Source organism: Lactuca saligna, chromosome 8 (genome assembly GCF_052625555.1).
Source record: "Lactuca saligna cultivar CGN05327 chromosome 8, ASM5262555v1, whole genome shotgun sequence".
NCBI classification, from domain to species: Eukaryota; Viridiplantae; Streptophyta; class Magnoliopsida; order Asterales; family Asteraceae; genus Lactuca; species Lactuca saligna.
The window spans coordinates 218,984,142-218,995,600 of record NC_136424.1 but is presented as its reverse complement, the minus strand read 5'-3'; positions in this window follow the sequence as shown (position 1 = coordinate 218,995,600).

The window sequence follows — 11,459 nt, the reverse complement described above, 5'->3', positions numbered from 1 at the left end:
TGTATACAGGAAAAACCCTTATTTTCCTAACATAACTGGCAGTCTCTAAGACCGAAAATCGCAAGAAACCGACGTTCTTAAAAGTTGTGTCATAGTTTTATATAATAAAGCTATACGATGATCGCATTTGTTAGATGAAGAATAGTTTTAATAGCTACTCGTTCATAAAAGCATAATACCATAATAATTGTATATCCGATGAGTTTTTTAACCATACTAAACATAATATGCTTGTAACGACGTTCTTCAGGCGTCGCAGCGTTATGACAACTGCCACCCCAAAGGACGGACTGTAGCTAACAGTCAGGGTGCGGGATCATGACTTCCCGTATAGATCTATACACATTTGACACGTTCTCCGAACGGGAGACTCTGGTTATAGACAGGACTTGCAGCATTACTTTCTAATAAAGAAAAGTAACGTTTGAAGATATACACGTCTCATGGATTCTCAACTAAGTCTGTATTGAAGTGATAGTTTTGTGTGCAAAGTTTATCCTTTTTCACAATGTTTGACAAAGCAAAGTCATAAGTTTTTAGAATGTAGAAAACGAATTAACAATGAAAGGTACTTTGAAATCATTATATACTTTGTATAAGTCTAATGCACGCAAAGTATGACAAGATTTTTCCATAGTAGTAATGAATTCCAAGTGATTTATTCGATTAAACAAGTGAAGTGAAACTTCATAAAATACACGATAACAACCATATGTTTACTTGTATCCCCCCTAAAAGAGTATAAAAGCATTTAAAATGTATTTAAAGTGTGTTTGAAAGGGGTATGAACTCACTTGATTGATTGAAGAAGGTGTGACGAAAATCGAGCAGAACTTTGGCTTGAAAAGGCGGATTTTCTAGGGATTTCTCGGGAGTAAAATCGACCTTCGGGACCTGCACAAAATGATCAGGGCTTCGGGGTAGTGCGAGCACGGAAAACGAGGCAAAACGCAAGAAAAGTGAGAGAGAATGAGCAATTTTTCTGGGAACCCTTGCATCCCTTTTATAGGAGGTTGGAACCGCCTCGGTACGCGGGGCATACGTGTACGTCACGCATGACCGAGTCCTCGTCTGCCTCGGACCTCGGATGTGACAGGGGGGGGGGGGTAGGCTCGCATATTGGTGACGTGGATGATCCGAGGCCAAGGCCTTGAGTACGCTGGGGGTACTCGTGTACGCGGGGCGTACTTGTGTGACTCATACTTCGGATAATACCGAAGTTTTGAATAAAAATATATATTAATTATCTATCAAACTTCAAAAATTCATATCTCCTTCATACAAACTCCGTTTTTGATGTTCTTTATATCCACGCGTAGGTGAGACTAAGATCTACAACTTTCGTTTAGATTCCATCGGCAAATTCCGAAATTATTTTTTTTATTTATTTATTAAAATGACATGATTAAGGAATTTCTTTCAAAATTCATAACTTTTTCATACGATGTCCGATTTGAGCGTTCTTTTTACGCACGTTTGTAGTTTAACGATATCTATGACTTTCATTTAGACACCTAAGGTCAAAAAGTGTTTTATTGAAACTTTGCGTTTTTACGTAACTTCGTATCGCCGGTTTTTGTCGGAAAATTTAGAATGGTCATAACTTCTTCGTTATAACTCGGATTTTTGTGTTATTTATATATTTGGAAACCTTAAGATGATACTTACCACATAGCGTACTCCAAATAGAGTTTTTGAATACTTCATTTTTCGATGATATTCTAATTCCTTTCTCAAAGAGGTTACAGGACTCGATTTTTACTGACTTGAAATGACGGGCTGTTACATCATCCCCCCGTTAGAGGGAATTTCGCCCCGAAATTTTAATACAAAAGAAGAGTATTAGGGGCTGAGGAAGAGGTGTGGATACTTCTGTTGCATTTGATCTTCTCGTTCCCACGTGAACTCGGGTCCCCTCTTAGCATTCCATCGGACCTTTATTATTGGAATGCGACTATGTTTACTTCGTTTAACTTCCCTATCCATGATCTCGACGGGTTCTTCCACAAAGTTAAGATTTTCATTTAGTTCGATCTCATCGAGTGGAATTACAAGTGTTTCGTCGGACAAACACTTCTTCAGGTTTGATACGTGGAATACTGGATGTACTTTGTTAAGCTCGGTTGGAAGTCGGAGTTTGTAGGCCACTGGACCAACTCTTGAAATGATTTTGAAGGGTCCAATGTACCTAGGATTTAGCTTCCCACGTTTTCCAAAGCGTATCATGCCCTTCCAGGGTGAGACCTTCAGTAATACACGATCGCCAATCTGAAACTCCAAGGGTTTACGTATTTTGTCTGCATAGCTCTTTTGCCTATCCCTTGAGGAATTCAGTCGTTCTCGTATTTGCACGATCTTTTCAGTAGTTTCTCTGATGATCTCCGGACCAGTGAGGGTGCTATCAGGGACTAGACCTTTTGCTAATTGTGTGTCGCCCACTTCCATCCAGCACGGAGGTGATCTGCACTTACGGCCATAAAGGACTTCAAATGGAGCAGTATTGATACTAGTATGATAACTATTGTTATAAGAGAACTCGACCAAAGGTAAGTGAACATCCCATGCCTTACCAAAGTCGATTACACATGCTCGCAACATGTCTTCCAAGGTTTGGATCGTCCTCTCACTCTTTCCGTCAGTTTGGGGGTGATAGGCTGTACTCATGTCCAATCTTGTTCCCATGGATTTTTGCAATGATTGCCAGAATCTGGAAGTGAATCTACTGTCTCTATCTGAGATGATAGACATTGGCACTCCATGGAGTCGTACGATCTCTCGAATGTAGATTCTCGATAGCTTTTCCATTTTATCAGTTTCCTTGATCGGTAAGAAATGAGTGGACTTGGTTAATCTATCGACGACTACCCAAATAGTATCTTGGCCACCCTGAGTTTTGGGCAGTTTCGTTATGAAGTCCATGGAAATCTGCTCCCATTTCCACTCAGGTATTTCAGGTTGTTGGAGTAGCCCTGAGGGCTTCTAGTGTTCTATTTTTATCTTGGCGCAAGTCAAACACTTGCTCACATATGTAGCTATCTCCGGTTTCATGTTTGGCCACCAGTAAAGTTGCTTGAGAACTTGATACATCTTGTCTGACCTGGGGTGTACGGAGTATGGAGTCTTGTGTGCCTCGCTCATAACTACCTCTCTGAATCCACCAAACTTGGGTGTCCATATTCGGTTCATGAGGTAGCGTGCTCCGTCACTCTTGATTTCTAAGTTCTTGTCCATTCCCCTAAGGGTCTCACCCGTCACGTTTTCGGGTTTCAAGGCCTCTATTTGAGCTTCTTTGATTTGTGCTGACAGGTGCGAATGGATCGACATGGCTAATGACTTCACTCCTCGGCCAGAGTACTCCTTATGACTAAGGGAATCCGCAACGATGTTTGACTTTCGCGGATGATAGCGAATCTCACAGTCATAGTCGTTGAGCAATTCGACCCAACGTCGTTGTCTCATGTTTAACTCCTTCTGATCGAAGATGTGTTGGAGGCTCTTGTGGTCTGTAAAGATAGTGCACTTGTGTCACACCCCGAAAACCGAAGGCGGAAACATTTCCGAGGTTGACTCCACGTTGAGTATCAAATCCAATGCTCATAGTAAGTAAAGTAAAGCAACCATACATTACATAATAAAGTTTTACAGTTGTTTCAAAAGTAAAGTTTGTACAGTTGTGATACAATATATATATATATATATATATATATATATATATATATATATATAACAAAATAAACGGATCTTCATGAACACCGTCTTCAAGCAAAAAGGATCTTCGAGTACTTGTTCTAACGCTGACCTAAGAACACAAGCGATTTGAAAATCAGCATAAAGGTGGTGAGTTCATAAGCGGTTTTGTTTTATGAAAATGTATCGGTTTCCTTTCTGTTTCTGAAATGTTAGGTACACCAAGAAAATCCCGTATTTTCTTAAAAGTTGGTTATTGTTTCTCAAATGTAAAGTATAGTAAGTTCGTACATTGAAAATATGTCTACTCATATGAAAATGTATAAACTGTCCTGTTTACTTATCATGTATTACCGGGAAAGTCCCATACTTTCCTTATTGTATATTACCAATTGTAAAAGATGTAATGTTATCCAGTTTGTTACTCCTTCTAGTTATGTAAGTGTTACCCAGGAAATCCCCATGTTTTCCTGCATGTTGGTTTCTAATGTAAACGATGTTAAAGATGTAAAAGATGTAATCATGTTTAGGTTCCATGTTTTCCCTAGGAAAGTCCCGTACTTTCCTGATTGTTAGTTACTGTATGTGAAAGATGTGAAAGATGTAAATGATGTATAACGTGGTTCATTATTACTATAAGTAAATCTCTGTTATCCTAATTGCGAGTTCCATAACCATACAATTGACTAAAACCTGTGGCAATAAGTAGTCCACATGTGGCAATAAGTTGTCCACATACTTATGACTTTCGTCACCCATGAACCATTTCGGTTCGGCTGTAGCTAGCAGCCAGGTGTGGGGTAGTCAGCCCCGTATAGATCTATACACTCAAGTCACGCTCTCTAAATACCAGAGATTCTGGTTATGGGTGTAGTCCTCCACTCGCGTATCTCGGTGGAGTGTTCTCCGAGGACGTGTCTCCAATCATACAGGAATAACAAATTTACTAGTAATAATATAATAGTCCTCCACTCGTGTATGTGTGTGGAGTGTTACCGAGGACAAAACAGTGTACAGGTATTATGTTCAAATGTTTTAATGCCATGCTTTTAACTGATAAAATGTGGAAAACCATTTGTGAAATATATGTAAAACATACTAGTTTAAAGACCTATTTCACAAATATATGTTACGTGATCTGTATGTTCAATCTGTTATCAATTGTAGTAATCAGTTATAAAAGCATAAGAATATGAAACACACATTTGAAAACATGTTTTGAGTACAAGAATTCCCTTGTACTTTGCTTGTGTTCCCCCCTGAAAACAGTGAAAAACAGTGAAAAAGGGTAGGGATATGAACTCACCGGACTCGGAAACGTGTCGGTTTTGAATGCTAGACGTTGGTTTGGGGTTTGATTACTCGCGATGTCCCTATGTAAAATGAAATAATGTCCATATATATACAATTAGGGATACATTCACTAATCATATGGAACATTACACTCCAATGAGGTTAAATACCTCAAAACGAGCGTTTGGAGTGACCCGGGTGACATCTTCAGACGTGTAATGGCACTAGGGACTTGGGACTTGAGTTTACTCCCCAAGAGTAAATATTTTAGAGAGTTTACAACTATGGAACACACACATACATGAGTTTACGGCCGTAAACTCATGTGGGTGTGGTTTTGATGGTTTAAGGGCTCAAATGGACATAGGGATTGCTAGAATGGATTATCTAAAATGCCTTGGAACACTTGGAATGGATTCACATCATTTAAAACATGAGTTTATGGCCACACTCATAGAGTTTACGGCCATAAACTCACCCATGGTTAAGAATGGTTAATTTGAACTATATAGGGCAATCACATGTGATTCAAACTAATTTTCTATGCATTGTTATGAATTTAGATTACCATTTTACAAACTTATAGGAGTTTACAGCCTAGGAGGGGTTCTTTGGCCATAAACTCACTTATGTAGGGTATATGTTCTGTTTAAGGTCTCCAAACCATTTTTAGATGAATCTAGGATTTACCACAAAGCCATTGGTTGAGTTTGAAAGCATTTTGACATGTCTTAAGGCATTAAATCACCCTTTTAGAGGAGTTTACGGCTCAAGAGTATGTCTTGGCCGTAAACTCACTTTTATTACCCAAAAATCAAGTTTAAAGTGTTCCAAGTCTAGATTAGCAAGCCCAAAGGTCATATCTAAGTCCCAACTATGATTTGGAAGGGTTAATTGGCTCAAAAACCCTTTGAATATGAGTTTACGGCCCAAGAATGATCCTTGGCCGTAAACTCCTTCAAACCTCATAAAATTCAGGTTTTAATTGTTTAGAGTCCATATCTTGAAGTCCCTTGGCCATATCTAAAGTCCAAATGAGTTTAGGAAGGAGTTTAAGGGATTAAAACCCATCAAATTGGTGTTTCCGGCCTAGGCATGCTCCTGGGCCGTAAACTCACATATGTTGTCCTATTTTATGATCAAATGTCGAATTTGGAAGCCAAACATGCTATAGATTAAGGCTAGGAAGGTACCTTAGAGATTTGAAGCCTTAATTTTGAGTTTTGATCCCTTAAACTTGGATGAGGAGAGAGGTTGGTTAGTGTTTAATGGTAAATTGACCAAAGGCTTCAAATGGAGTCTTAAACACGTTTATATAGTGTTTAAGTTTTGGACACGGTGGAATTCTACACGATACCGACATTAGACAAGGCTTTTTGGTCGTACCCGATTGAGTTACCGTAACCCGATACGATAATTTCTAGAAATATTCCGATCACTAAAGTTGGGTGTTAAAATGATTTCTAAATGTATTAAGACACCCATTAAGTCATTTTAAATGTGTACCAGATAATGACTTAATTAAACGGAAGATCGGAAATCGAAATTGGAAACGACGATTGGTTGCGCGAATTGTACTACGAAAGAGTTACAATAAAATGATACAGAAATTTCGGGTTGTTACATTATCCCCCCGTTAAAGGGAATTTCGTCCTGAAATTCAAGTTTAGAACATAAGACAAGGTACAAATCATGGATAAGAAAAGAGTTGTGGATACTTCTGTTTCATTGAATTTTCTCGTTCCCAAGTGAATTCCGGTCCCCGCTTGGCATTCCAGCGAACCTCCACTAACAGGATGCGACTTTGTTTTGTACGTTTGACTTCTCGATCCATGATTTCGATCGGTTCCTCCACAAAGTTGAGGTTTTCATTGATCTCGATCTCATCTAAAGGAATTGTTAGGGTTTCATCAGATAGGCACTTTTTGAGATTTGAAACATGGAAGACAGGATGAATGTTACTGAGTTCGTGAGGTAAATGAAGTTTATAGGCAACTGGACTGATCCTGGAGAGGATCTCAAAGGGTCCAATGTACCTTGGATTACGTTTCCCACACTTACCAAAGCGTACAATGCCTTTCCAGGGCGAGACTTTTAACAGAACACGGTCTCCAACCTGGAATTCTAGTGGTTTCCGACGATTATCAGCGTAACTCTTTTGACGATCACGTGAGGCTTTCAGTCGGTTACGGATTTGAACGATCTTTTAGGTGGTTTCGCGGATGATTTCAGGACCAATGAGAGCACTGTCGGGGACTCGACTCCTGGCTAACTGTGTATCCCCCACCTCGGCCCAACACAGAGGGGATCTGCACTTACGACCGTATAGGGCTTCGAACGGAGCAGCCCTAATGCTGGTGTGGTAACTGTTGTTGTACCAGAATTCGATCAAGGATAGATGTGTATCCCACGACTTTCCAAAGTCAATGACACATGCCCTAATCATGTCTTCCAGGGTTTGGATTGTTCTCTCACTCTGTCCATCGGTCTATGGATGATATGCCGTGCTCATATCTAGTTTGGTTCCAAGGGCTTTCTGAAGGGATTGCCAGAATCTGGAGGTAAACCTACTATCTCGATCAGAGATAATGGATACAGGTACATCGTGTAGACGTACTACCTCCTGGATGTAGATTCGTGCGAGTCTCTCCATCTTGTATGATTCTTTGATCGGGATGAAGTGAGCGGATTTTGTCGAACGATCGACAATTACCCAAATGGTATCATACCCACTAGAACACTTAGGTAGTTTGGTGATGAAGTCCATGGTAATCATCTCCCATTTCCACTCGGGGATCTCGGGTTGTTGGAGCAGACTTGAAGGTTTCTGATGTTCGACTTTGACTTTGGCGCAAGTCAGACACTTGCCCACAAATGTAGCTATCTCAGCTTTCATGTTCGGCCACCAGTATTGTTTCTTGAGATCCAGGTACATCTTGTCCGAACCCGGGTGAACAGGGTATTTAGTTCTGTGTGCTTCCTCCATGACTATTTCCCTGAATCCACCGGATTTGGGAATCCAGATTCGATTCATGAAACAGTGAACTCCGTCACCTCTGATCTCAAGTTTCTTTTCCATCCCTCTCAAGGTTTCATCTGACACGTTCTCGGGTTTGAGGGCTGTTAACTGGGCTTCTCGGATTTGTATGGGTAGATTGGAATGGATGGTCATCGTCTGGTTCTTCACTTTGTGGCCTGCACTATCCTTTCGGCTAAGAGCATCTGCTACCACATTGGCTTTACCGGGGTGGTAACGGATTTCACACTCATAATCACTAAGTAATTCTACCCATCGCCGTTGCCTCATGTTTAAGTCTTTCTGATTAAAGATATGTTGCAGACTCTTGTGATCAGTGAAGATTGTGCACTTGGTTCCGTAGAGATAATGTCTCCAAATCTTCAATGCGAAGATTACTGCTCCTAGTTCCAAGTCATATGTGGTATAGTTGACCTCATGTGCTTTCAGCTATCTTGAGGCATAGGCAATCACCTTTCCTCTTTGCATAAGTACACAGCCTAAACCTTGATTAGACGCATCGCAGTAGACAACGAAGTCCTCTGTCCCTTCAGGAAGAGATAGAATAGGCGCGCTGCATAAGGCTTTCTTCAACGTTTGGAATGCAGTTTCTTGTTTATCACTCCAACAAAAGGGTACACCTTTCTGTGTTAGAGTGGTTAAAGGTTTGGCGATTTTGGAAAAGTTCTGAATGAATCGTCGATAGTAGCCGGCGAGACCCAAGAATTGACGAATTTCTGTGGGTGTTTTCGGTGCCGACCAATTCTCTATCGCTTTAACCTTGGAAGGATCTACATGAATACCCTCCTCGCTTACCACGTGACCGAGGAAAGTTACCTTCCGTATCCAGAATTCACATTTGGAAAATTTCGCGTATAGCTTTTCGGATCTAAGGGTTTCCAACACTAGCCTCAAGTGTTGCTTGTGGTCTTGTTTGCTTTTGGAGTATACGAGGATGTCGTCAATGAACACGATAACGAATTTATCTAAGAAAGGACGGCACACCCGGTTCATCAGGTCCATGAACATAGCCGGTGCATTGGTTAGACCAAAGGGCATCACTACGAACTCGTAGTGTCCATACCGAGTCCTAAAAGCTGTCTTGGGAACATCATTCTCCTGGACTCGTAACTGATGGTACCCTGACCGAAGGTCTATCTTAGAAAAGTAGCTGGCTCCCTGGAGTTGATCGAAGAGGTCGTCTATTCTTGGAAGAGGATATCGGTTCTTAACGGTTAACTTGTTCAATTCACGATAATCGATACACATCCGAAAGGATCCATCTTTCTTTTTGACAAACAGAATCGGAGCTCCCCAGGGTGAGGAACTCGGTCTAATGAATCCTTTACTGAGCAACTAATTGAGTTGACTGGATAACTCCTGCATTTCTACCGGAGCTAAGCGATACGGGGATTTTGCTACGGGAGTAGCTCCAGGAATTAGGTCAATACGGAACTCGACCTGTCGTTCGGGAGGAATTCCTGGAAGTTCTTCGGGAAACACATCGGGAAAGTTACAGACTTCGGGGATGCTCGCGAGGTCTCTAACTTCTTGTTTCTCGTTGATCACATGAGCTAAGAATGCAATGCACTCCTTTCGAAGGAGCTTTCGAGCTTTGATGCAAGAAATGATATGAAGATTGGAACTGGGTTTATCGCCATAGATTACGAGAGTTTGATCCGAAGGAAGATTGAGACGGATAGCTTTTTTGTAACAAAGAATGTCAGCATGATTGGGACTCAACCAATCCATGCCAATGATAACATCAAAGCTCTTAATGGAAACGAGCATGAGATCTATAGGAAATGAGTGATTGTTTAAGGTAAGCGTACAACCTATGAATACATCGTTAGCACTTTCTTTCTCACCGTTAGCCATCTCGATGGTAAACATTTCGGTTAGTGGTTGAGGATTTGGTTTTAGATTATGTTTGAATGCATGACTAACAAAACTCCTTTCAGCACCCGAATCGAAAAGAATACTAGCATATGAGTTGTCGAGAAGGAACGTACCCGAAACAACAGTGGGATCAGCAACTGCTTCCTCCCGTCCCATGGTTAGAACCCTTCCAGTGTTATTGGTAGTTGACTTCTTGGGACAGTTCCTTTTAAAGTGCCCAACTTCTCCACAATTGTAGCAGGCTTGACTAACACCTGCTCCCGATGATTGGTTGGCTGATTGGGTAGGAGTTCTGCAGTATCGAACTGTGTGCCCTTTCTTACCACAGTTGGTGCAAGACAATTCTCGACAGGGACCAGGATGATGATGGTATTTACACTTGTCACACAGAGGGAGGTTACCAGCATATTTACTGGTAGGAGTTGAGGCTGTGGATCCCATGACAGAAACAGTAGCAACAGGGGTAGTAGTAGCATCATGGACTGCTACAGTCTGCTGTTTCTTGGAAGATCCTTGAGAAGATTGACCCTTCTTCTTCTTCTAGAATTTCCTCTTTTCACCACTCCTTTGAGTCGGCTCAGAAGTGGTAATGATTTCCTTAACATCGTCTCTGTGATCAATCAGAATTTGAGCTAAGGTCTTGGCACTATCGTAGGTATCCGGACGAGCAGCCAAAACATGACTCTTTGTTGGTTGAGATAACCCCCAAACGAACCTTTCGATCTTTTTGTTTTTAGGAGTGACTAATCCCGGGTAGAGAAGTGCGAGATCATCAAATCGGGAAGTATATGCAGCAATGTCGGAACCTTTCATCTTCAGGTTCCAGAGCTCGTGCTCTAATTTCTGCATTTCACCACGGGGGCAGTACTCGGCAATGAGAAGTTCTTTCATGGCCTCCCAGCCCATGGCATTGGCTACGGGTAAGGTTAGAGATTTAACTCGGCCATTCCACCAAGTCAAGGCTTTATCAACGAAGGTACAGGCTGCGAACTTGACTTTATCGGACTCTGCACAAGCACAGATTTCAAAGATGGACTCTATTTTCTCGAACCATTGAGATAAGGAAATGACACCTCCAGCACCATTAAAGGATGTTGGTTTTGCGTTCATGAAATCCTTGTAGGAACTCCATCTCTGGTGTCCCTGGTTAACCTCGGGGTTTTGAGATTGAGTACCACCACCTGAACCACTAGGGTTCATTTGTGACATAGCTGCTACCATTGCAGCCGTCATCATTGTCTGGAGCGATGCTAGGTCAAACTGGGGAGGGGGTGGCGGTGAAGAAGGATTGTTGTCGTTCTTTGAGTTGGGTCTCTTTCGGGGAGGCATCTTGATCTAATAAGATCAAGAAAGAGAGGATGGTAAGTCCTCTACATTGAATCAATAGATTTGGCAGTTATATGATTCGAGTAAGCGATAATGCAGGAAAAAGTTATCGAACAGATAGTTTATCACTAAGAGTAATCATAGAAAGCCACTCGAATAAGGATTACTACAGAGGATCGGGATCGAGAAATACTCCCATAGTATTTCATGAATTATTTGCAACAATGATTCGATGTTT